Source organism: Sturnus vulgaris, chromosome 14 (genome assembly GCF_052056855.1).
Source record: "Sturnus vulgaris isolate bStuVul1 chromosome 14, bStuVul1.hap1, whole genome shotgun sequence".
Taxonomy (NCBI): Eukaryota; Metazoa; Chordata; class Aves; order Passeriformes; family Sturnidae; genus Sturnus; species Sturnus vulgaris.
Window position 1 is genome coordinate 14,535,419 of NC_142256.1, and position 27,499 is coordinate 14,562,917.

A 27,499-nucleotide genomic window follows, 5' to 3' on the forward strand; every position below is an offset into this window, starting at 1 on the left:
CAAGATGTAAGAAAGTAGTCTCCACCACTGGATGGCAGAGAAGGAATTGATTGACAAGACTTTGGGAGGGGCTAGGGATATAAAAGGCAGAGCATCCATTTTGTAGTCGAGGACATGGTGGTTTAGTCTTATGCTCTCAGTGCTGCTTTTTCTCCTTATTCAGTCTTTTGTTGTATTGTTGTAAAGGTTTAATATACCTTTGAAATTTTAAAAGTGAGCGTTATTTCTCACACAAAGAAACTGTGGAGACCTGGCTAGTGGCAGCTGGGCTCCTGAACACAGCAGGGAGAGGGTCCCTGGGAGGGGGAAAGGGCTCGGGATCCCGGGATTTTTACTGAGGCACCTGAGCAGATGGTGAAAGTCCCTTTTTTAGTGAGATGGGAGGTTAATAATATCCCAGTTCAGTGTCTGCTGTCACGAGCAAAGGCTCACCCAGGGCAGAAGAAGCAGGACTGGACTGGGCTCTGACGGCAGCAGCAAATTCCCCCCCCAGTAAGCAGCAATTCCCTCGTCCTCCTCCAAAGCCGAGAGAGCGAGAGAGAGCCAGGAGCTGTGCCCTGCCCGCTCCTCCAGCCCAAATCTCAGGGTATCTCTGCCCTGCCCAGGAGAATGCTCCTCAGCTACAAGTAAAGTTAGTAAAACCAAAACTCTTCGCCCTTCTCTGTGGTTACTACTTTTGTATTTTTTAAGTACTGGTCGTTATTGTTTCTTAGCAACAAAAATGGGAGCAAATTCCCTAAGAGAAAGAAACAAAAGGGAGCCGTGTTCATAGTGTTTGCAATGAGGCTTGCTCCTGTAGTACCTTGTTGAGAATAACTTGCATCAAACACTATGAAAGCTGTTCCCTCTTAAGGATAGTGTGAAACTTTGCTCCTCTAAGAGATGAGAAGCAGAAAGTGTTCAAATGTGAGGGGGCCAAGGACTATAATTGCATAATGGAATGTGGTCCTTGAATGTACTCATTTGGGAGCAGCTTTCGTCAGGATGTTGTAATTATTCCTCTAAGAGGAAAATATTCACAGGCATTTAACAGCAGCTGAAAAAACAGCAGCAACAGAGAGGATCAAAGAGAAATGACATAAAGACTGATAGCAAGCGGGTGGTAGCTGGGGTAAGTCCTGTTAACCTTATATCTGAAGAATGTGGATTATGGTTTTTCTGGAGCAGGCGATATCTGCACTATTTTGTTTAATAGCTCTCCTTTTTCCATGGTGATAACAAATCTCTGCAACTCTAATAGAAATTATAATTAGCCACAACTAAAGCTTGTGTGAAGAAATTATTTCAGCCTAATACAGTGTGGCAGAAGAGTTTACATGTGTCTGGCTCTTTGGAAGCTCTGTGACCTGCTCCATGGAACCAGAGATTTAACCATATTTAGGGACTTTGTGGGACTGTATGCCCTTTTGTCAAGACCCCTTTGTTAATCAAGAAACTATAGTTGCTTTGTGTAATGTGTTAGCCTATGTCTAACAATATTGCTTACAGCATGTGGGTTTGCTTGTTGACCTTATCTACATAACTATGAGTTGAGAGGGGGAATGAAGAGTGCTGGAGGCTGCTGATGGCTTTTTACAGAATCAGACTCTCTGTAGCCTTGTTGTTGGAATGGCTCATGAACTTGGCTCCAATTAAAATCAAGTCCAGCTATATGATGAGTAATTGCTTGCTTTATTTTATAAAACTGACACTCAGTAAACTTATGTAACTCATTCTTCAAAGGAAAAACCCAAGAGTGATGGAGGAAGCACAACATGGCACTCGGTCAGAAAGCGCAATATCTCTGTAGCACATGGTAGATGAACTGAATTTTCCTGGTTCTGATGTATAAAAAGACATGTGCAATCAGGGTGGTGCTTTTTTTTTCTCCTATACTGTAAAGCCACTGGTCAAACACAGAAGTCAATATAGTGTTGGGGTTTTTTTGTTCTTTGTGCTTGGATCCTTATTTTATGATATGCTAGAATCTGTTGTTTCACATGACATAGATGAGTCTTTGTTAATATTTGAATGCTACTTTATTGATGCAGATGTTACAAATGTGAAGTTGAAGTTCACTGGCTTCTACTAATCAGCATTCTGTGTGCATCTAGACTTCTGACTTTTTTGAAGATAATAATGTGTTTCTAATGCTATTTGTACTACTGTGTTCATATTGGCTTAAATGCTGCTTCTTACCAATTCAAGTACAGCAGTATGTGGAGATAGAGGAAGAAATGTTTCACTGAGCAGATTATCAAAACCTGAGAGGAGAAAGTAGTTTTCCAGATGACTTGACCCTGCAGTGTATGTCACTAAAAGTATCAGAGAGCTCCTAAACAAATAGATGCAAGGTTCTGGATGACATTGGCTAAATAAAGTCTGTCTGGACTGATGTTCTGTTGAGTATGAAACCATCTGTTATGAGGGAAAATACAGCAAATGGGAGAATACACTTGGTATGGATTGGAGATTTTGGTTGTAACAGGGATATATAAGATGGTAAAAAGCAGTGGCTGATTTTTGGCTTGCACTGTCAGTATGTACATTCTCTACAACTGCAGTGAGGTAGGGATTATAGGAGAAATTGAGCTGGGCTCCAGTCTATGGAAATGGGATTTCTAACACCTCTGTGAGGTATGGGGCTCTGGTGGACTTCCCTGTTCTGGTGCAATGCACATGTGTGTGTATTGTGTTCACACTTCACCTGGCTTGATCCATTTTGGGCAAGTAACTGCTGGTGGCTGGGGATGAGCATGGAGGTGCAGAGACACTGAATAAAGTTCAGACAGAATATGATAGTTAGACATTCTTCTACTACACTAAATTTGGCCTTGTATGACACAGCATTAGATAAAGAATTTAAACTTATTAATAAAGGAGCAATTTGACAGAATGTCCCAAACTGTGACTGTCTGCATTTCTTCTTTCTTATTTTGATAAGTCCTGTGTAGTATCTCTGCTTCATATAACAGCCATAAATTAAGATTTGCAATAATATTTACCTAGTCTTTCAGATGAATGAAAGTTTTCTTAGCAGAAATAGTGAGAGAATACAGAACTGCTTTTCTGTATTTCATGTAATACCACAGGAATACGTTTCACTCCAAAGCAAAATGGATGCATCAAAAATAATTTCCCCATTCTGAATCTCAATGTTTGTTTGCTTTGGGTGTTTTATGAAAGCAGAGTAAAATTTACAAACTGGACTATTGTAGGTTTTATAACATGAGAAAGTTGTATATAATAGAAAAACTCAGTATAATGTTCAAAACTCAGTTAAAATATTATCTTCAAACTTGGTAATTCTCTTTTGTTCTGAAGGAGATTTTTAGGAATTCTGCAGTCTTCTCAGTGCTTAAAAGATTGCTTTTCAGTAATCTATGTTGGGAGATTAGTCAGTGAACACATAATTTTCCATAATCATAAGAGACAAGCATTTTGAATAGTGGCCTCAGACTCCCCTGGGTCACTCAAATCTTAAATTAACTTCTGTTGGTTTGATATTTGGGGTTTCTTTAATCTTCGAATGTTAAGAGTACCATAAGGCTAGCTAGCAGGAATTTTGTCTATTGAATCTCACTTACAAGGATTAATGAAGAGGAAATGGGAGCTTTTGTTGTAGAAACTGAGTGAATCTTATGGCCTCTATAGCAAACTATTTGTTGATTTACTAGAAATTGTGTTTCACTAGCAGGGTAATTCATCAGCATCAGACACTAGTAGTACTGTATGTGCTGAAATCAATTTTGTATGAGGTTCAGAGCACACTGGAAATCTTATGCTTTAGGAGATCTTTCTGGGTATGACAGAGAAGAATCAAGTGATTACCCTAGACTGAAGAAAAAAAGTGTGCTAAGACATGTCTTAGCAAGCTTTATCAATCATAGCTATTTAACAACAAAAAAACAAACAAAAACCAATCAAACAAAAAAAAAGGCAGCGACCATTTTAATTCATGTTGGCAAAAGTACTTTCATTTTCTGAAAAACAGCTTGGGGGAATTTTTATAATGTTGAACTTCTCAGTCAGTAAGGTTGTAGATGAAGAATGTCAGAAGCACCATTAACTGGAAGCAGTTTATATGCTGGTAAATGATGTATGAGTGCAGTGGGCCATGATGGTCAGCACACAGCCCAGCAGAGGTTCTGCCTGGCTGGTGCTGAGGGATGAGAGTTTATCAGTCCTGTGCTCCTTTTCTCCCTGTGCTTCTGGAAAGGCTGTGGAAGGGTGTGGAGGCTGAAAGCCTCACAGCAAAACAGGCTGTCGCCCTCCCCTGGAGGTTATGCCCTTCGACACTCCCTCTTCTTAATGGTTACAAAAAGGTTACTCCCAGCATGCCTCCCTGTTTCATGTAAATTGCCTGTACCCCATTGGCCCTTCCCCCTTTGTACCGCCCCTGAGCCATCAGATGATTGGCTTAATGCTCTACCCCGCCCCCTGCCTTTCCTATATCAACCCTGCTCCCTCACACCCCCTTGAGCCAGTTCGTCCCTGGACCCTGTCAAGGAAAGAAAAATAAAGCTTTGCCTTGGACCACCACACGCAGCTCCCGTCTCTTCCTTCTGCGCCGCTCTGGACCAATCCCGTAACCTCTTACCCATGCCCACCTACCTACACCTTCACCTGTTAGTACCCTACAAAATGGCGCCGGCAATGTGGCCAGCCCTGCCAAGATGCCTCCTTCTTATCCAAGTTTTCCCGCCCTTCCATCCCAAAATGACCGCTTTCCCACCTCTCCTGCCGCTTCCCGTGCCCTCCATCGTGCCTGGCTCCTCCCCCTTCCCTGCGTCATCGATGGATGTAACCGCTTTGGGACCCTCCCTCTCCATCAGGAAACCCCTTCCTGTCGTGGACCCCGTCCACGCCTCCTCCACACTTGACACCTCCCCCATGGCCCGGCCCACTTCTGGTTCCCATGACACCAGGACTGGAAGTGGCTCTGATGGGGACCGGAAGGAGGCCATCTTGGCCTCCACTGCCACCCACCATCTGGCATCCAGTGCTCTCCATCTTCTTCAGAGAATCAGAGGAGTGATTCCTCAAACTCATACCCTGAGGTCAAGGATCACTGGGCAAAGACCCAAAGGGAGACCATCTGGGAGAGAAACTGGGAACTGGCTGATAAGATCACAGCCTCCCCAGTCATCCACAAGAAGGGGAGAAGGGCAACATCATACTCCCTGTAGGAGCCTCTCCCCTATGGGAAGCTTAAAGATCTCTGTAAGGCGGCCAAGGAGCATGGCCACAGCTCTTATTACTTTAAAAACCTTTTGGAAACCACCTTCTCTGTGCATGTTCTTGTTCCTCATGACATCAAAAACATAGTGCCCTGTCTCCTTACGCCCACTGAGTGCATGTTATGGGACAGGCACAGGAAAAAACACCTAATAACACTATCAGACACATACTCGAAAGATCCCAACAAACCAAATTTCTCCGTGGAACAACTAGCCAGAGAGGGGAAATTCCAAAAGCCCACTGACCAAACCCAATTACTACCTGAAATGGCACTACAAGATATTGCCACTGTGGCAAAAACAGCCTTTCTCTTCACCCCTGACAATTCCCTCCCTACACAAAACTTTGCTAATATTAAGCAAGGGGCAAAAGAGTCCTTCATAGAATTTGTTAATAGATTAAAAATTGCACTCAAAAAGCAAACTGAAAGTTCTGAAGGATGGAAAAAAGTATTGAATAAGATTGCAATGGCCAACGCCAATCCTGAGTGCAAGGCAATCCTGAAATCTTTACCCCTTGACTCTGAGCCCACCATCAAACAGATGGTTGAAGCCTGCACCAAACATGCTTCTACTGAAGACAACATAGTGCAAGCTGTAGCGAAGGGAATTACAGATCGGGTGGGGGGACATTCACAGTGGTAGCTGCAAAGAACAATTAAAAATGTTTTTACTGCTGCAAACCTCGACACTTTCTAAAAGATCATCCTGAAAGAGTGACCACTCAAGACTGTTGTCTGAAGCCCAAAAGTCCATCAAAGTCCAGGAAGTCCTATTATCACAACAAGCGCATTGCTTCGAGCCAAGCCTGTCCTTCCATATGGCGACCTTGGTCTAACAAAGCAAGACTGCAGGACCAAAAATGGGCTGCTTGGAAGAGAAAACGCCGCAAAACAACAAACCAGCAGCAACCAAATCGCCCCACTGCAAGATCCCAAGCAAAAGACACAAAACTAGACACGACTATATAACCCAGTATATCAAGTGTCCCTGCTGCGTAAAGCGATCCTGCTGGCAACATCTACCTCAAAGCTCCATCCCAACCCATCAATGAAGACCACCTACCTCGTTGCTGTCATTGCCGCCGTGAGGAAAATTTGCCGGTGGCTTTAACAATTTTCTTGGTCAGTTAAGACTCAAGGGATGAGTTAGTTAGTGTTAAAAGCATTTACTCAGTTTAGTTAGTGTTAGTTACAAGCATTTTTTGGCTTTTTGTTACTGTTTCTGTTGTGTTGCTTCTCTTGTCTTAAATTTTGTTGTAAAAAGGGCTGTGGGAGAAGCTTTTTTAATAAATAAAGAAGGGGGAGTCATGGAGGCTGAAAGCTTCACAGCAAAATAGTGTCTGTCTCTCTCTCTCTCTCTCTCTCTCCCCCCCCCCCCCCCGGAGTCCTGGTTATAAAAAGTTACTCCCAGCATGCCTCCCTGTTTCATGCAAATTGCCTGTACCCCATTGGCCCTTCCCCCTTTGTACCACCCCTGAGCCATCAAATGATTGGCTTAATGCTCTACCCCGCCCCCTGCCTTGCCTTTCCTATATCAACCCTGCTCCCTCACACCCCTTTGAACCAGTTTGTCCCTGGACCCTGTCAAGGAAAGAAGAATAAAGCTTTGCCTGGGGCTACCACACACAGCTCCTGTCTGTTCTCTCCTGTGCCGGCCGAAGCGGGGAGCTCACAAAAGAGCTGAAATCACTCTCCACCCGGGAGCGAGCACAGAGAACGTGCCTGTGCCTTGAGGACATCCTCCCCAGGACACTTCTCTAGAAGATCACAGCACTCCACCACTGCCCCAGGGCCTGCTACCACAGAAGGGTGTCTGTGCAGCCACCAACAGCTGGGTGACTGTTGCTGGGCATGCCAGAAAGGAACATAAAATGTGAATCAAGACACAAATGTTGGGGGTGATAAGAGGTGGGAAACTGTGACTATATCCAGTAAAGAAGAAAACTACCTGAAGCTTTATCTCCTGATGATATTTGGGCACATAAAAGCTCTCATTAATTTGGCAGGACTGTAAATGAGAAGGGGCCCATGGATGAGAGTGTAACTATCTGTGTCCCACAGGCTTTAATTATCTTAAAAAGAAATCAAGTTTCTGAAATATGTCTTTTCCTTCAGACCTCACTGTATATGTACGTTCAGAGGAAAATTAAGACCTATTAGTGCAAAAAAATTTAATTCCATGCTAAATCGGGCTTGCATATTTACATTTCCCCTATTTTATAACTGGTCAAGCTGAACAATTCACATGAAAGACTGCTTAAAGCTGAATGCTTAGGACATAAAAATTACCCACAGTTGGAAGCTAGTAATATCGTGTAATAAGACAAGCTAATGCGTGTGCTAACAAAGAAAGTATTGATTAAATTCTTCACAACATATTATTGCATTCCTCATACTTAGATTCTTGCTAAAGATTCCCTGAGATAAAAAGTCACTCTTGGCTTGAGTTTCTGTAGACAGCAATTTTGCAATGTGTGCACTTCATAGCTTATCAAAAGCCTGGCATTAGACACACTCATGGTAGTATTAGAGAACATTTATTAGCACTGTCATTTCTAGAGCAAAAGCATGTAACTGGGAGCATCGTGTCCTGGTGATGGTCTGTGACTTACTGAGACAATGGGAAAGTACTGCATGAAGCCTGTGTCAGGCTGTCTGGTACCCAGCTTCTGAGGTAACCTGTGAAACCATACGTGTAAATAGGATTGTTTCATTTTCAAAGAAGAAATTGTGTGTGAATGTTTAAGAGTATTGCACGTTAGAAGTTCTAACTTGAGTGAGGGATGACTGCAATCTTGTGGTATTCTTGGTGGTTAAAATGTGTTGATGGACATAAATGATTGTTCTGTGTTAGTTCTGAGATTTGTCTTCCATGCTTTCTTCTTCCCCCCCAGGAGAAAAATTAACCCCATTCCACCTGTCAGACACAAACAAAGTTCATAAATTTGTATTCAGAGAGTATTTCCTGGTTTATAGCTGCTTACAAAAGCCAGCCTTTTTGTCACAGAGCTCCCTAAACTGATTAAACTGGGTTTTGATATTTTCCATTTTCAGTCACCCCTGTGGTACAGAATGCACGGAAGGGGAACAGGGAAACCACAGGGTCTATTTTGGCTGCTACCTAGAAGTTATTGTGAGCTTTTGGAGCTGCTGCTTTCCCAGCAGAGATGTCTGCAGCCAGAAAGTCAATGCACTGCCAGGAGCTGCAACAGAGAGAACCAGAATGAACCACGGAGATGGAGAGACTTGGCGACAGTACACCACAGCTTATTGCTTATTTATTGTACAAATCTTTAAGATGGGCTAATGGAGAAGGGGAACTAATCCTATGGGTGTTGAATTTCTTCTGATAGCAAGAAATGTTAGCATAAAATTACAGCAAAATGGGACAGCCTCTGAAAATTTTCCATGGAGTAAGCTGTTTTCCCCCTACTGTGCAAAACAACTAGAAAATTTCCATTATAACCATGCACTTTGCCTAAGATAATCTCTTTGTATCAGGGACTGACGTGTCTGAGTAGCCTTCCTCAGAAGACAGAGAGGGACAGAGAGAAAATTTTGCATGCTTTAAACTTTACCTTTGAGTTATGTTTTAGAATTCTTGCTCTTTGTCATATTAGTAAGGAGATAAAGACAGAAATTTCCTATTGAAAAATGGAATAAACACACTACTGAATATGGCCCATGAAATTGAAATTGATATATAATTTAATTTTTATTCTTTTGCCTACCAGCAGATAGATCCCCTTCTAAATGCCCCTGGAATATATCAGAACAGACTGAAATAATGTGGTGATAATGTTCCTAATGTTGTAATTTCCAAAGGGCTGGAGCACCTACCCGATGGAGACAGGCTGAGAGAGTTGGGGTTGTTCAGCCTGGAGAAGGCCCCAGGGAAACTTCAGAGCACCTTCCAGTACCTAAAGGAGTTACTAGAAATCTAGAGGAATTTCTTACAGGGACATGTAGTAATAGGACAGAAGGGATAATGTCTTTAAACTGGCAGATTAGATTAGATTAGATTCTTTACTCTGAGGGTGGTGAGGCATTGGAACAGGTTGCCCAGAGAAGCTGTGGTTGCCCCATTCCTGGAAATGTTCAAGACCAGATTGGATGTGGCCCTGATCAACCTGATGATGAGCAGGAAGGTGTTCCTGCCTATGGCAGGGGGGTTGGGATCAGACGATTTTAAAAGTCCCTTCCAGCACAAGAAATTCTGTGATTCTATGAATGATTCTTAATTCTTAATACCACATTTTATGAGTGTTTTTCAAATCCCAATATTTCTTCCTCTGGTTTACTGTAAGGATTCCTGAAATCCTTTAATCTGCAGGTAGTAATATCTCCAAACACAGTGCTTCTGTCTGCTATTAAACAATCAAACAGTTTTAGTATCCAGGAAGAAGTCGTTAGGGAGTTGGTTTTCTGCAGCTCATCCTTCCAAAATTTTCAAGGCTTGGGCATTCATAGTCAAAAGCCTATAATCAGAGGGTGGAAAGGAAGATAGGAAGATAAAATGTTGACACTTCTTACTTTTAGAAGTGTTTGTAGTCTACCCATATGTTTGTTACTCACTTTCCACTTTGTTCCCTTTAAATGTGTTCAGTTTGTGAGAGAACTGGCTTTTGTTGTAGTTGCCAGAGGAGTGAGTGCAGGCTGTGAAGAGAAGGGGAGGCACAGCTTTGAGCAAAGGCTTTGTTTGGGACAGCTGTGCCACTCCAGAGGCGAATCTTGGTCTAGTTTTACTTACTGGGATTTTCTTTTTTTTGCTACAAAGCAACTGGCAGCAAATTCAAGAGCTCAGAAGGTTCTAGTCCTCCACAAAAATCCTATGCTTCTGAGAAGGGATCATATTCTGGTCTAAATCTATTGTACGTTGAATGATAAATCTTGTTCTTTTTTACCTTATAGTGGCACTAGCCACAAATTTGAGCTACATTTGTAGACTGAATGAGGGTTCTGAAATGGCACCGAGAGCCAATTTGTTTTTCTTCCTGTGTACCAGTAAAATAACAAATTGTTTGAAAGATGCTTGTGCATATTGAGACTTTCAGTTATTGATCTTCAGAATGTATTATAAATCTTTTTTTTCATAATTTCTTCCAAACTTTGCTCTTTTTAATTTATTTAACTTACTGTCATTGAGCTATGCTTTTCCTAAACTGGAACTTGCTGAAGTCTGAAGTAAGAGCTCTGCTCTCTTTTTCCTTGAGTACTAAGCCTCAGTAAGACTTAAACTATAAAACTGGTAACCAGAATGTAGAGGAACTTGCATTATCATCAGCTGTCATTCTTATCTGACAATACTGTATTATATTCTCAATAGATAGTTTTGTGAGCAAACAATTAGTGGCATAAATGACTGTGCTGGTCTAACATGGGGAATTTGAATTGTCAGTTAGAAAGGAATAAGGCAAAAATTGTATACATGGCCAAATTATTTAGCATTAAACTACTTTTGCTCCTCCTCCCTGCAGAAGGAAGAAGAAAGCTGAGGGAAGAGAGAGGCATATATTTAACAGATGGAAGAGGCTGCCTGGTGATACTACCTCTGTCAGCACTGTTGTCTTCTGTTAAATTAAGTGCCCTGCATTGGCTGCACAGCTGTGGATACTGAAGGAAAAACTGGAAATGTATGTTGCTTAGCAGAAAAGCAAAGATTGTTTGTATGAGCTCTTCACTTATCAGGTGACTCCAATATGTGTGATGGCAGAGGGCTGCTGAGTAAATGACTGGGGCTGCATTCTTCTGGAGTAGACCCTCTTACAGGCTCTGGCCTTCCTCGGCTCATTGCCTAGAAAGCAGTGTATTTCAGCAGAATAGAGCCTTATGAAAGATACATTGCCAGTCACAAAGGATTTTGGCCTTATGTAATATAGTCTTAGCAGAAATAAACTAATTTACTTGCAGAGCTCAGTTCCTTTAAAACGACATTTTAGTGTACTTTAAAAAGAAAGTCTTTTAATGAATTTTAACTATGGATGAATCTTTTTAGTATGCAATTTAATATGTAATTCTGCTCAGTCGAAAATCTTCAGAGATACAGTATTTTACCATCTGTATCACTTTATTATATTTTTCGTCTAACTGACCTTTGTGACCTGATGTTAGTTAGGTGGTACTTCAGCCTTTCTTTCTGTGCTGGAATGTATTTACCTAGTGTATAAAGTGGTCTTTCAAGATCTGTGTATCTACTGTAGTATAATGTCATGTGGAGTGAGAGAGATCTTTTGCCTTTGGAAGCTTGTATCAGGCTTGCTACCTTATATAAAGCAGAATGCAAATAATAGCTGTAAACACAACTGGAGCATCATGGAACTAAGATGCCTGCCTGGTTGTAAAGCTTGCAGGTGCTTCAGAGAGATGCTTTAATTACAGGAGAGTTGTTTCAGAATCATCTTGTATGTGATAGAATAGTGTTTGGAGGTGCAGCAGAGATCAGAGCTTTTCTGGTGTAGCTGCAGTGCAGACTCAATAAAAATTTAAAAAGCCAAGAGAAACATCAGTGATGAAAAGGAACTACAGAAAACTGTTTTACAAGTGGAGAAGCTGTGGCAAGTTGGCCAGTCATTGATTGCACTTAAACTGGATTTTTAATTTGGCACGTTGAGAATAACTGTAGTTCCTCTGGAGAGAAAAGCACTTCCTGAAGAAAAAACTTTGAAACACTACCTATTTTCTTTATCAGAAGAGGATTTTAAAGATATCTCTGTAATTTATCATAATTGGATAGTCTGAAATGAAAAATACAATTCTGTAATAGAAATTGCTTGTTTCTTTCTCTGTAGCACACTCTGTCCAGAAATGTTCTTGGAGAGGGTACTGCTCATACATGGATCATTAACTAAGCATTCGAGGCACTCTGGTCTAACCCACTTTCATCAGATTAAATTAAATAGAAATCACAAAATAACTAGCTTTACAGATCATCTCACCTCGGTCATTTTGTACTTGCATTGGTGGAATTAGACACTACAGTAGACAAGATCATTTCTTGTAAGGTAAGGGAAATTTTAACATGTCAGCAAAATAACTGCTTTTGAAAATGAGGAGAGCCAGGAAGACTTCAGTGAAGGTGAATCACTTTAAGGATAAATTGTGTAATGCATTTAGAATTCAAGGTCTATCCTGTGCAAATAAAAATATCTTAGATAACGTCCATAGGACCTCTGCTGCCTGAAAGCCTAGGTCAGGAAGCAGAAACTACAGGGGTGATAGAATTTTAATTTTGTTAGAAACAGACTGATTGAAGACTTATGGTCATGGTTACATGAATCTCTAGGCATTCGTTATTGTATGTTTAGCAGAGAAAAAGTGGGGGAAAGTTGAATCTGCCAATGATGAAGTAAAAATAAAGTCCAGCAATTTTGAAAAGACCCTTTTGCACCACAGCATTTTTGTAACATTGCTCATTATTGCTGTTGTTTGTACCTTCAGGGCTGTGAACTTTAGCCTCGGCTTTTGAGATAGTTTTTTTTGCAGACAAGTTTTGAGTTAATGAATGACCTGAGAGCACCTGTCTTGCATGGCAGATTACAAATCGTAGAGAAAGGAAGGTGGTGTCTGGTCTGCCTGTGGAGCTGCAGTGCTGACAGCAGACCTGCAGCTGTAGAGTATCAGCTCAGCAGCTTCCATAGCTCCCCATCTTGGTCCTTTAAGACAGATTCCTTTTTTCTTTCTGTATCTCAAGCTAAATAAGCTTTCTGCCTGTATTTAAATAGATATTTTTAGTGGAGGTATTCCAGTTGTGTTGATTTAGTCTCATTTTTATTTTGAACGCTTTTTATTTTCCTGATTTTTCAGCAGGAACAGGTGACTGGTTCCTGGGCCGACTTAATGTAGCATTCTTCACTCATATTTGTGAGCTCTGCCAGCACCAGGTAGTGAAGTGCCTGTCTGGGCCAGCCACTGAGCTGGGGAGGGAAGAGGAAAGGTAGAACAAAGACCCTGTCAGTTATCCACGTGCAAATTTTGTGAGTTTTTGTACTAAAAATGGTGTGAGAAAATTTTGATTTGAAATGTGGGAAATATAATAACCTAGAAAAGCAAAAGTGTTCTACCATTGCATACATTAACTGGAATATCAATTGCCTTGTGCACAACTGCACTGGTGCTTGTCCTTCCTTTGAGTAACCACCTCAGCAGCTGGCAGGAAATGGTTTTTCAGTCAGATCCTAGTTATCCTGAGGAAAGCTTTCATTTTTGTGGTATTAATTCTTGAAGAAGGTCTTTTTCTGGGAATCGTGTGATTAAGTAAATGTTTATTTTAATTCCACTCTTAGAAGTACTACTTGGTAAGTGGAGCACTAGTTGTAGATTTCAGGATGTGTGAAGAAAAGTCTAAAAGCTTCAAAAAGTAGGAATAAAGTAGCTTCTTTTCCTTTCATGCTAGTTCTGCAAACCTGTGCCTCCAAATTATCAGTGTCTTGGGCTGTTTTGGTAAAAACCCTTTAGCAAAACAGCAGCTATTGGTCTTTTCAAATAGAACCACTTCTTGGGGGAGAAAGTGGAGATTACTATAAGTAAGATGGCATTGCTTAAAAGTGAGAGTTTACACATACCCTCATCAGTCTCGCTGTGGTGCCTTAATGTGTCAGTACAGCTCATCCTTCTCTAACTTTCTATGCCACCTTGCTGCCAGAAGTTCCCAGGCTACCTTAGAACAGGTGAGACAAAAAAGCAAGTACCCACTCCTTGCTGCCAGGGCAAGTGGAGTGTGCTGGTTGAACTCCCCGCTGTGGGATGGCAGCTGAGCCCAGCTTTGCCCTTAGTGTGTCTGTCCCAGAGCGAGCCGTGGGCTGGGAAGGGCTGGCAGAGCTGGCAGGTGGCAGCAGGAGGGTGGCAGTGCTTTGGGCCACCACAGTTGTTCAGCAGGTGAATGTGTCACAGCTTGCTCTAAGAACTTGGTATTTCCTTTAAAAAACTCTGCAGTGAAGAAATATGGTGTACCTGCTCTCACTAGCTTCCCTTGTATTGGGAGTAGCTTTTGTTTTGCCATATGGGAAATGTTTAGTCCCCTCTTCACCACAATTATTCTTTTATATAGCCTTGGCTTTTTAATCTCCTGCCCTTTTTGCCAGTTAATGTAAATTACTTTTATTTATGCAAGTTTATGTTTATAAAATCGTTGTTCTTGCAAAGAGTGCATTTTTAAAGCCAAGAAAGAAAGTTTTCAGGATAGTTGCTTTTTCTTATAACATTGTGTGTGCTGCATTACCTTGAAATTCACAAGCACTGTATGTTAGATTCTTAATTAAAATCATGGTAACTACAAGTAATTTTTGTTTGTTTTTCTATAAAGAAAAAGACAGAGACAGAATGACTGTTGAAATTTGTATTTTCCTCTATGTTTAGTTTTGAAATACTGCTTAGTAGTTACACCCCTTATTTGTGCTGCATTTTGAAATAAATCAGAGACAGTAAAATTAGACTTCATTTACTTTGAGAAGAACCAGTGGTCCATGCATTCTCATTGAGGCTAGAGCAATTTATGCTGGTTTATCAGCTGGTAAATCTGAATCAATAACTGAGTAGTCAGGTGTCCCTTCAGAAATCAAAATTTGTTGGTGATGTACTGCAAAAGTGTTACAGTTTTCTTGATTAATAGAGCTGTACAGCTGTATAGCAATTTTTACTTAAAGGTCTCAAACCATTTTAATAAAGTAGAAAAAAGTTCACCTTTCTTTTCTTGCAAGGGGAAAAGCTGAAAAATACAGGGATAAGCTGCCAGGATAGAGAACCTGTTATGTCTCTTTGGACATTCCCGGGACCATTCCCAGCCCTGCATGTCTGGTATGCAATGGCCATGTCCATTTAACTGAGCTCTCACACCCACCAGAAGAGGGACCTGCACTTAAACTGTGTCTGTGATTTAACTTGAGACACGGACCATCCCTAAACATTGCCTGGGGAATGGGGGGGCAGAGGGGTGAGTGGCAGGATTTTAAAGTGTGTAACCTTATTTACATGGCAAGGACTGTTATTGTTGTTGCCCTTTTCCCCCTTTGATCCCTGACCCCAAGAATTCCCCTCTTGGCTCTGGGGGCTGTTGTCCATGAGGGAGACCAAGTGGCTTGAGCCCAGCCCTGTTGTGTGGGAGCTCTCCCACTATTCCATGTCCTGAATGCTGCCCAGGCAAATGCTGTGGGAGAGAAAGGGCCAGCGAATGGACCTGTGCTGCTTTGCACTTCCTGAGGGTTTGGCCCAGGATTTATAATTGCAGCAGAATTTTCCTTTGCAACTGAGCTGAAAACCAAGTAGAGAAAAATGGGAACCATAACTGTGAGCCATTTCACATGGCCCATATCAGAGCCTGCTGCAGACCAGGATTTCTGTTAGGAAGGAGTGATTTGTGACATTTCATAATACTATTATCATCTGTTTTAAAAAGATCAAAAATTGAATTTTCCTGTGGGGAACACAGATTCATTTTATAAAGATACTATCTTTGGGTTTTTTTTCTTGTTTATTTATTTATTTTTAAAAAGTAATTTGTCCCCATTCCCAAAGCATTAAGTTGTGGCTTTGAATTTGTGTGGGAGAGAGCTTCAGTACTTCCCTCTTTTGAAAGACGGAGACAGCACAATCTTTGTAGAGCACAATAAATCATAGTGACTGATGATAACAAAATATTTGTTAGGATGGAACTGTTATGTTTGATTGGACATTAATTGTCATATCTGTGGATGTGGTTTCCATGTAAAATGTTCCCCAGAAAATACATAGCTGGTGTTGAAAATTAAGTGACACTTTACATGGTAATATATTCCCTTTGAAGTAATAAAGATGGATGAGTTTTCTCCTTATGGCTCCTGAGATCTGAATGACAAATATTTTGAGAAGTGACAAATAGCAAAGGATAGGACTGCCGTTAGTGATAACTTGTAATATATGTGTTTTCACTGAAATTTTCAGTGTGTGTGGCATGGATCGATCCTGATCTTAGGCAACATTTACTAAAGAGTTCCTCCTGTTTACAGTAACAGCAAAACAGCGAGAAATAACTTGGACACATTCCCCAATCAGAGTAAGATCTGACATTTCTGTAATTTTCAGTGAATTGAAACTCTCGTGCTTATACTGGACAATGACAATGAGCAAGTGAGGTGAGGCACAGGAGCCAGCACCATTTTGCTTTGGAGACTAGATGGCTTTTGTCATGTCTTTCCCCTGTCACTGCCAGAATCTTGGGGGTTCTCTTTGTGTATTTGAGAAGCTCAGCTGTAAATAGCACGTGCACTGCCTGGCATGTTCTAGGAACAAAAGGGAGTAAAATGCGGCCTTGACATCTCTTTATTTCATAGAAATTCACCAAGTTATGTTCTAGCATCAGCTGAATATTTCTTAAAATGCACCACCCTCTGTGGGGTTGTGCAGAATACTGGTTGGGTTATTGTAACCCAGAGCCTTGCACTGCTGTGGCAGGACCCATTCCTGCTGCCTTCCCCAAATCCATGATGAAGGACAGGGCTGGAATAGCAGCAGAGTGCATCACGTCAGGCATGTGTCTCTTCTTCCCTTTCTTCCTTCTTGGACAGTAGTTTGGCCAGTAAAATAATTTCTTGCCATGTTTCAAGATCATGCCTGTCTGCCCCAAGCCTTTTTGGGTTGTCTGTGCTTTCCATAGCCTTTCTAGAACAGTCCTCTTCAAAAGGAAATACAGGCTCTGTTCTTTTACTTTCCTAGCTCTCTTTTTTCCTCCCATCTTTTCTTTTTAGAGCTTTTATTTCTTTACTTTTGTTAGTTTAAATACATTATACAAACGTACATGCAACATATTTGTGTCCCATTACTTTAGAGGTTAGTATTGGTTTGTGGAGCTTCATTCTTCCTCATACATTTGTTTGATTTTGGTCCAGTTTTCCTTTCAAAAGAATTTATTTGGAAGTGGTTTCACTGGCACAATTATCCTACTTTTTCCTTACATAATTTACCTATATGACCAGTAAATAGTTTCCCCGTGGTTCCTTAATGACAGAGAGCTCTTAAATTACATCAGTAATGAGCTCTGTGATGTGATAAACAAGAAAATGTTAATAAAATCCTGAGAGGAGACCTGCAAATATATTTTCTTCCTCTTCATTAAGTTAGTCTGGTTGATCTTAGTGGGAATTGATGACTGCTGGTGTGCTTCTGACAGATCATTTTATATATTTAGGGTGGGACTATCCTGACCAGAGGGAGCAAGAAAAAAATGTCCCCATGCCCAAAGCATTACCTTAAGTAATAAGTTGGGACATCGGATTTGCATAAGGAAGGAGCACCGGTACTGAAGAAAAGGGCTTTTTGTTCCTGGTGTTGCGTATTGCAATCATGGTATGAAGTGATCTTTGAATCCAAAAATTTGGGGTTTTAGGAGTGATTGAAGATTTTTCCTTTTCCTATTGTTAGGAACGCTTTACAATTTGAGATGGTTCCTGCTTCAGCGTTACTTATTTCTTCAGTGTTTAAGACCCTTTTCATATTTTTCCTCCTATTTGATTTTCTTTAAATTCATATATATTATTGAAAAAAAAAAAGGCAGCAATTGGACTTGGCCCGAGATATAAATGTAAATTTCTTGAGACTGTTGTTCACAGCTCATCACCCATAGCTTCAGCTGTGCACTGGAGCACTTTGTGGGTTGATAGAGTAGCTCTGCTCAGAGCTCTAAGCTCTGTTCATGCAACAAATGCAGGAAGCTCAGTGTGGAACCAAAAAAGTCATTGATGTTACTTTGAGGAGTAACTTGACTGACATGTTTCATAGGCAAAAGCAAGGCCAAGAGAGGCTGTTGAACAGCAAAGCAGCATCTCTAATTCATATTCATATTCAAGAAGTAAGGTCTGAGGAAACCTTTGGGAATCACAATATCCTCTTGCCCCACTTTTATTGACCTTCACTGAAAACTGTTTTCAACCAACTTAAAGGAAAATTTCTGGAGAAACAGGTGGTTGTTTGGCACTTTGAAGCATGCAACATTGAAACAGGTGTGCATTTTCTAGTTCCTGATACACATGTTCTCTGGGTTTCCCTCTGTCTGCCTGGACAACTGGGTCAATACTGACTGCATGCTTTATTTCTATTACCTTTTTTTAAAAATAATTTTCACATTAAAGAGCTCTTAATAACTTTCATTTTGAAAATTAAACCATCTTAGTGCACTTCCTTGACCTTTTCAATATTCTGTAATTAGATTGGCTGTAATTCCTTGTTTCTTCCTGTTTACAGTCTCACTAGCCTCTGGGAAGGAATGGAATGCCCATTAGCTCAAAATATAAAACACTGCAAAGGTCAAAGCTAAAGTTGCATTTCACTGAATGTTCTGAAGGGATGCTGGAGGAACATGAAGCATTTCATTTGTACTTCTGTAGATGAGGTATTGTCATGCAGGTTTCCTGGATTTCCTTCAAAGGACATCCCCCTAATGCATAAAATTTCTTACCTTAGCTATGACATAACCTGGCATTGCAATCTATTGCATTCTATGGGCCTCCATTAGAAGATTCCTCAGCAGTCTAGGGTGCTTTAAAATCCTCTTGACATGGACATTCTTGCAAATGATTGCAGGTTTTGAAGTTAAGGGCCTTCTTTTTTTTTTTTTTTGATTATTGAAGTTAGAGTAGTTTTTTTAACTTCTATTTATAGAATTGCTTGACTAAGTCTGAGGTACTAAAATGTGGCCAGTCACAACCATCATCCTAATAAAGTCAGAGCTTTATAATATGACAAAGGGTATGTGGGGACAGGGGGAGGGTTGAGGTTTTTTCCCCACATTTTGCTCTTGTGAAGTAGTAGCAAAATTCTATGGGCCATGTCAGTTTCTAAATGTATACCCTTAAACTACCCTCTGTTTAATTATGGTGGAGATTGGCTCTTGATATGTGTCACATTTGTTCCAGTTGCTGTGCATGATACCTCGTTTTCTGGTAGAGAGTAGTAAATAGTGTTCCAAGTCATTTTACTTGAAATCAGAAGATCACTCAACAGTCTTTTCCTCTGTCTTTTGTAACTGGGCTATTGAACAGTTCTGTTGTTTATGTGAAGTTCCTTCAGAATGTCAAACATCAAGAGAATGAAGGTCTCCTCACAAGGCAAAACAAGTTAATATCACATCATCTGTCTTCATCAGGCCTGTTCACTTTTTATGTTGTATCATATAAGGAGGACACATATGGTGTATGTTCTTTACACACCCAGCTCCACAGAGATAAGTCTTCTGTGTGCTTGCTGAGGTGATCATGTAGGAGATGAAGGAATGTTGTCTGGAGTGGAAATTCTAAAGCTGGCTTGTTGCCATTCTACCTATATCAGTAGAGATTGCCTGGTTTCATTCAAAACTGTAGAGAAATGCTGAGGCAGATATTCTTACATATACAAATAGTATTTGATCAACAGTTACATCTCAAATATGAAGCAATTTTGCTTTGAGTAGGTGGTATCTGAATGTGGCCTTTATATTGGTTCCCAAAGAACCTAGTGCTGTTCTGGTCTTAAAATAGCAGATGAGATGTTTGCCATTTAGAATGGAGGGAAAGAAATGGCAGGAAACAATTTAATGTTCATAAAATGGCCTCCAACTCATCCTTGATGCATATGGTGTTTTTATTTAGTGTGTGAAAATTTAAATGCTACAGCAGTGAGCAGTAAAGAAATTCTAAATGTGAGTAGCTAATCTTCACTTAGTGAGCTTCTGAAGGGAACACCTTCATGTTTACTGCTGTTTTGTAGCACTCCCAGTCTGTAAAAGGCCTTTATGTCCTAAAGCTTAATTTATGTGATAGTTGAGCTTCCTTCTGTATTTCAAGTAGTAGTATAATTGTCTCTGGGTGCATGGAATGGGTTTGTGGTGGACAATTGCACTCAGTAACAGTGTTGCTTATTAAAAGGCATTCATTGTGCCAGGGGTAGAAGGAACTCATTATAATTAACTTCTATAAACTGCAGTTGCACAAAATTATATATTATGACTTTCTCTACAAATGATATTACTTTCTATGGGAATAAGATCAGAAAGCAGCTAAGAAATGTTCTTGATGAAGTGTTCTGGTTCGTTTAAGGACAGTTTGGGTGGGTATCAGATTTGCCATACAATAAGCTTGTGTAAGCACTCAATTGATCAGAAATGTTCCACAGTTTTTAATCAACTTGAAGGGACTTCAGACCATATTTAATACTTAAATGCTGCTGAACACAGCCAGTGGTACAAACATTTATCTTGAAGTGCCTGTGGAAGGTAGCTTACCTATAGCAGCCCCAGTTCCTGGGTGGAGAAAGGGGGACATCCAGTCCCCTCTCTTACTCAGGCCTCTTCTCTGCCCAGGGACATACAAGACTTGGGATGAGATTGTCTGAATTCCCAACCTTCACCTTGCTTTTTCTGTCACTATGCCAGGAGAACATTCTTGCTGCAGAGTTAAAATGTAACTCTCTCTCCACTGGAAGACAAATGCTGTTGAATTTGTAGAGCAGGGACTTAATGCCAGGTCTTTCCCAAGTCCACTGTAACTGTTGGGCCGTCATCTGTGTTGGCTGTAAGGAATTTGAGTCTTCTTCCTTTTGAATAATTTTAAGTAAAAATCCTAAATGAATCTGGGAAAAAACTTTGCCAACATTATCACTAAATATGTGTTTTTCAGGAGAAAAAAAAAGTATAGAAAATAAACTGAGTTCCAGTGAACCAGTATTTTCTGCCAAAAGGAAATGTTTTTGGGTTTTTTTTAGGAAAATGGAGACCATCATCCTGTGGGGCTTTGAATATATGAATATATATGAGTATACACCTGTTTTGAGTTGAGAGTTTAGTCTTTTCTTTCCACAGTCTAAATCACTGAGACTGTTAGAAGTGTATGTTCAGTTCTTTCCATGGAGAAAAAAGTGTGTTCCAGGAGAGCTATCAGATGAAGCTGGTATTGTGCAGGCTTCTGGTGGACAGTCAGACACCACCCATGCTTCCCTTTCCTTAAGAGACAGTGGAACCCACCCAGAGCTCCCTCTGACCACGTTTGCATCATTAATGTGTGCACTCTCTGTGAACTCCCTGGTGATGTTTTTGCTTGCACCACTCATTTCAGAATGTAAATTTCCAGCATATCTGAATTTTAAACAATCTGATATCTTTTACAATTCTTTTGGGTACTATTTGTTAACTGGATTTTGATAATTTATTGTAGGCTAAAGCACTGTTTCTCTCAAGCCTGCCCATTCTGGGCAAGGAGATTTTAATTTCTAATCTGTGTAAAATGCAAAAGTTTAGAAGGTAATCATCAGCTTCAGAAACAGAGCACTTATGATTTCTTTTTTTATGCAACATAGCATAATAAACATTTTTAGGAGGTGCATTTTGCCAGGAAGATGCTATATTTGTTAGGCTGGGATTAATTAAAAAAACCTCAAGAGTGTGTAGCGGGGGGGGGCATTTTCTTTTTTGCTATTTGGGGTTTTTGCTTTTTAAAAAAATAGCAGGAAATCCTTTAAATTACCTGTGTTATTCAAATTTATAACCTAACATAGTTTCTTTTGGGGTTTAGAGGTATATAACCATAATTTCAGTTCTTTCTGCATGTATTGAGATTTTACCAGTATTGAAAAGTTCTCATTAATTTTATTCTTTGCCTGTTATACAGTAAATCATGTAAAACAGTAAAACATTAAAATGCATGTTAAGTTAATATTTAATTATTTAATTTCTGGGGTCCTCTAACGGGCTAATCTCATTGCAGAGTTCTCCACTGGTACTGCTCTGCTATTGTAATGCTGAAAGTCAGATACTAATTAAAACTAAATTAATTGTATCATTTTTGTACTTTTAAGGTTAAACAGATTCTGTTTATCATATTCTTTAAGTCTTCTTTTTCCAAAGTGTGACATTAGAGCTTCTCCAATTTCTAAGTCATTAATGTGTGCAGTGTCACCTCTTAATCATCTTCTAGGAATAACAGAATGACAGAACTGTTTGGGTTCTAAGGGACTTTACAGATTATCTCATTCCAATTTCCTTGCCATGGGTAGAGACATCTTCCACTAGGCCAGGTTGCTCCAAGTCCTGTAAAACCTGGACTTGAACACTTTCTTCAAAAAAAGTCTGAAATCCAATAATACAGCTCTTGCCTTGTTAGGGTTCAGCATATCTTTGTCCTCAAAACATTAATCAGAATCTTAGTAGAAGAAAGTGACTTGCACATTTATCCTGTTATATTGTACTGTGCTTGGGAAAGGGAGCCACATGCATACAGCAACATGTAGAAAGAAACACTAGCAAAAAAAGAAAAATAGACTTTTATACTCTGAGAAAATTAAGAGCCTGAAATCCTTTATGAGAAGCAAAGACATTTAACATACCTGCAAATATTTCAACATTGTGTGACATCCAGTTCAGTTAAAGGCAGGTTTTCTTACAGACAAACCATCAAAAGTGTGGAAATGGTGCCTCTGAGTTCAAGGTGGTATGTTTGGGGTTAAAGGCCCCTTATCCTTTTGTTATTCTTACAGTATAAACTTACAGTAATCTTGTCTTTGCAGTTCTCTAAATGTATAATTGATCAGAAGAAATAACAGATACCCAGACCTGTGCTTGCAGAGTTCAGCCTCATTGCAAGAACTGATCAAAACAGCACTTAAGCACTGAGCAGGAGTATTTAGTAGGACTGGTTCAGTGTTCCTGATGACCTTTCTGTACTGAACTGATGAGCTCAAAAGCTACAGCAACTTCTTTCTGGAAGAAGCAAGAATTTCAAAAGCTTGAGGAATTTTAATTGGTGTTAATCTTCCTCCCAGTCTACATTCTCCCTACCTCTCTGTTGAGATGCCATTCCTGGAAAAAATAGGCTATATTTAAGATTTCCTCGGGATACATTTTACTCAATTGAGTAGACAGTGGGTATGAAAACCTGGTCATATTAATGGTTTCTCTCCCAGAGCTCCCAGTTTCAGGTTGACTGTCAAATGCTATGTTATACTTAGCAGTTACATGGGGATTACACAGTCTTTATAGAGAACATAAATTGCAGAAGCTTAAGTTGCATGGGCTGTGTTTTCATTCTTGGTGGTGATGAAAGGACTGTTTATACTCTTGTATCCTAAGGACACTATGTAATGTTAGCATTTGGATTCATCTGACTGGTCAAAATAAGGTCAGCTGCAGTAAGTGAACACTTCACAGTCATTTTCCAGGTAAGTCAGATTTTGTTGAGGTTTCTTTAAAGCTGCACCAGCAGTCCATTCAGCCTAAATAGTTTAGGTTTATGACACAGTTGAGATGTGCCTAATTTCATATGTCATGAATAAGACCTTGAATACCTAAAGATTAAAAATATATGTACTTCCTTACCTTGTCTCCTGAACATTTCTCTCTGTTTTTCTCTGCAATGATAGGGGCTATTAAAACAGGCACACAGATATTGTTGTTACAGCATCCTGTACAGCATGGTCAAGCAAACTTACAGAATGAAACTATTTCTTATACTCTGCATAGGAACTGCCAGAATTTCACAGTTTACATTCTTTATGGATGCAGATAATTCTGCATGCCCTAATGGCTTATCAGTTTTCCTACTTCTTGAACAACTTACTTCCTGAACCACTCTTATGCTCTCAGGGAAGACCTTTGGGTACATTTCTGACAATTGTAACAGTGTTCCAGACTGAGCTCCTTATCGTAATTCAAAACCTATAGGTCACTGAATGCCGGGGCACTACCATTTTCTTCATTCAAGTACTTCAAATAAAAGCCAAGAAAAAAAAAATTACTTAAATGAGGTTGCAGTGGGTACACTCTAATTTATGAAAAAGAAACACTGGAGTATACATCAGCAAAGCATGCTTATAAAATAAAAATACACACTTACAAAATAATTCTGTTAGTTCCAAGGATCTGATTTAGTTAGAACTAGGTGAAGATGGGAAACAAAAATTTTATCTTAAAAAATATTTAAGAAATCCAAATAGCTCTCTTTCTATGTCAGGATCAATATGAGACTTTAAGAACAAAATAAAGCAACTGCTCATAGAATGTTTCCTTCTGGACAATGCCTATGGATTGGGCAAGGGATATGTCTAATGCACTCTCATCTATGTTTTGAAACAGAAGAGATTTGAGACAAAGTCTCAAACTGCTTGCTATTCCAGGTTACCTCAAATGGTGAAAATTTTGTTCTTTACCTGCAAGCTTTTTACTAAAGAAATTTTGCTGCAACTGATTAATTTGAACAAAATATTCTATTTTAAAAACAATTTTTCAGAAAGCTTTAACTTCTAGATCATATTAAAATGTAGTGCTCATGTCAAAAGTATTACTATATAAGGCATGATAGCAGAAATCCTTTAAAGTGTGGTCAAGAAATAAATGCTAATTTATTTTTTATAGAAAATAAAAAAATTTACCTATACTGATACTTGTAAAATTGATTTGGTGTTGGTAGATCAATTCGGGGAGTCCTTTTCATGCAGGCTGGGAAGGCATGATCTTTACACAAGAAGACCAAGGTAGACAAAAGGTGAGACTGGTAAAAATAGTTATTACAGAAATCAGTAATTTGCATGAGCTGATTCTACCAAATCAGTGAAGAATGTCAGTTAAAGTTTTATGTTCCCTCATCTTCTCATCAAGTCTGAATGCCTGATGATGAAAGTGATATTTGAGTGGGGATCTGAAGAAAAATGAGTTTAACTCAAAAAGCTACGAATTGCAGCTTGTACTACTTGCATATTTATATCTTTGAACACTCTTGCATTGAAATTTATTCCATTTTATTCAGATCACATTCCGTGAATATGTTCTTACATGTTTACCTGTATTTCATACATTCTGTGTATGAAATTCTAAAAAGGCTTTGAATGCAGTATGTGGGTGAAACTGAATTTCAAGACATGCCTCCATGTTACAGTGCAGCATCCTTGTAAAATAAATGGTGCTCCTTACAGTGGTTTACTTCTACAAGCATGTGAATTTTGGAGGATTAGAGACAAGTAGAGAAGGTAGGAGGGGTAGGATTATTAAGCAAAGATTTGGGAATGGCATCCTTTTGGGATGTTTGGCTGAGATTTGAATTTGAGATGCACTTTCACTATTTTTTATGTTCTTCCCAAAAGCTGCATTCTTGAGCAGTGCTTGGAATGCAATAGAATCCTGTCCCTCTGTTGTGGTTTGACGCTGGCCAAATGCCAGGTACCCATGAAAGCGTTTTCTCTCTCTCTCTTACTACAGCTGGCCAGAAGAGAGGAAAAAATTAACAAAGGGCTCACGCATTGAGGTAAAGACTGGGAGAAAACACTCTAAGGGCAAAATATGTTAAAATTTAAAGGTATAAAATAAATTTATTACTAACAGAGTCAGAGGAGGATAATGAGAAGTAAAATAAGCCTTTAAAGCACCTTTTTCATTCCAGCCACTCCCTCTTTCCCACCGATAGTGCAGGGAGACAGGGAGTGGGGTTTTGGTCAGTTCGAGATCTGTTTGTTCAGGGACAGGAGTCTTTGCTCTGCTCTGCTGTGGGGTTCCTCCCACGGGCAAACAGTCTTCCCAAAACTGCTGTGCCGTGGGTCAATTATCCTCAGGGTGCAGTTCTCTAAGGACAGGCTGCTCTCGTTTGGAAGCAGGGGCCCTCTCTGTCCATTCGGGTCTCTCACTGGATCACAGCTTTCTCTGGCATCCACCTGCTCCAGCCCGAGCTCTTCTCCCACGGGCTGTGGGTGGATTTGTGCATCCCCCGTGGGTCCCCATGGGCTGCAGGGGCGCAGCTGCTTCACCACGCTCCTCACCACGGCCTGCAGAGGAATCTCGGCTCCGGTGCCTGGAGCACCGCCTGCCCCTCCTTCTGCTCTGACCTTGGTGCTGCCGTGTTAAATTCCCTTGCATGGCCTCACCTCCTCCTCTTCTCTGTCTAGAAGAAAAACTGCTGCCTGTCGGTACCACTGCCAACAAGTTCCAGCAGTTCAGAGATTCCTGCAGGGTCCCGCAGCACTGAGGGGTTGATCTCATTTAGGTTCGGCGTTGGGGACTCTCCCGCCACGTTTTTGCTGCCGGCCGGGCGGCCCCGCTGTCACTGTGTGGGCAGAGGTGGCGGCCGCGGCGCTGGCGCTGTTTAACGCCTGTGCTCGGGCAGGGCACCGGGAAGGAGAAGCTGCGGGCCCGGCCCTGTTGGCCCTGCCCCGCCGGCCGTGCCCCGGCGCCGCAGCGGGGCTGGCTGGGCCGGCCCGGCAGGCGAGGCTCGCTGCAGCCGCTCCGAGATGGCGGCGGCTGCGGCGGCACATTGCCGCGGGCTGTGCCGGGATGGCCCCGGCAGCGGCGCCTCGCCAGCCCTGGGAAAAACTGCCCGTGTGCTCTTGGGATTTTCTTCTTAAATCTGTCGTCACAGAGGCATTACCAACCTCTGTAACTGGGCCAGCAGCACGTCCATCGTCAGAGCCATCAGAGATTGGCTCTGTCGGACATGGTGGAAGCTTCCAGGGGCTTCTCACAGAAGCTACCCCTGTGACCCCCTGCTATCAAAAAACCAGGCTGTGCCAAATCAACACACTTTAATAAAAAGGAATCTTAAATTCCAGGTGAAGAGGGACGAAGGCTAGGAGAGAAGGTGACTTTTACAACAGTAAAAGCAGGGTCTAGCCGGTTGGTTGGAATTTTGGTTTTGTTTTGGGTTTTGGGGGGTGTTTTAGTTGGGTTTTTTTGCATTGGTTTTATAGTCTGTCAAGCAGAGGGTGAGGATACTTCCAGAATTTGTGATTGATTGGGTGGAAATTGTGTATTTGAAAATGGTGTCAAAATGGCTTAACACACAGCTTCTCAAACAAAACTGCTACAAGGAATTAGAAGGAAAGGTCTTGTAGCATTGTTTTGAAATTGGAAGGGCAGATCAGACATAACCTGATAACAGGCAGGTAGGAATTGGGCGGGGAGGTTCAAGAAAGCTTCAGCCTTTCCTTTTTCCCTCTGGTGCCAGGGGAGGGCATTTGCTCAGGATTTTATCCCTTAATATGTGCACACAGAGAATATATACTTAGCCTTTAGAAATAACCTATATATTTTGGTTAATCTCTGCTCTCAGCCTTCAGTATGTCTGCAGTAAATCTATTGATTTCAGTGAATTAGAGCTCTGTTAAAGAAAACCAATTAAACATGGAGTTCAAAATGGATTCCACACGTGCTTAAAGTTAAGCTTCTTCTTGTGCCTTACTGATATGGGGCTCACTACACTTCTCTATCCATGTGGAAAGAAATTAATACGCAGGAACTAAATTGGCTGAAGAACAGTTTTATTAATAGATACATCTTCTTTGGTAGGGAAAATAAATCAGTGTTGT

The 27,499-nt window shown here is 40.6% G+C and overlaps 1 long non-coding RNA gene across 6 annotated transcripts in view; it reads left to right on the forward strand.

Annotated features, from left to right (window-relative positions):
* Positions 1 to 475: 475 nt before the first annotated feature.
* The window catches only part of LOC148222159 (uncharacterized), a 163,447-nt gene continuing 136,423 nt past the window's right edge, over positions 476 to 27,499 (forward strand). The window contains exon 1 of one of the 6 annotated variants that reach the window (XR_015806775.1): positions 476 to 1,111. This is a non-coding gene — a long non-coding RNA (uncharacterized LOC148222159). The remainder of the gene's footprint in view (positions 1,112 to 27,499) is intronic. The other 5 variants (XR_015806774.1, XR_015806772.1, XR_015806776.1 and 2 more) reach the window with 5 other exon arrangements.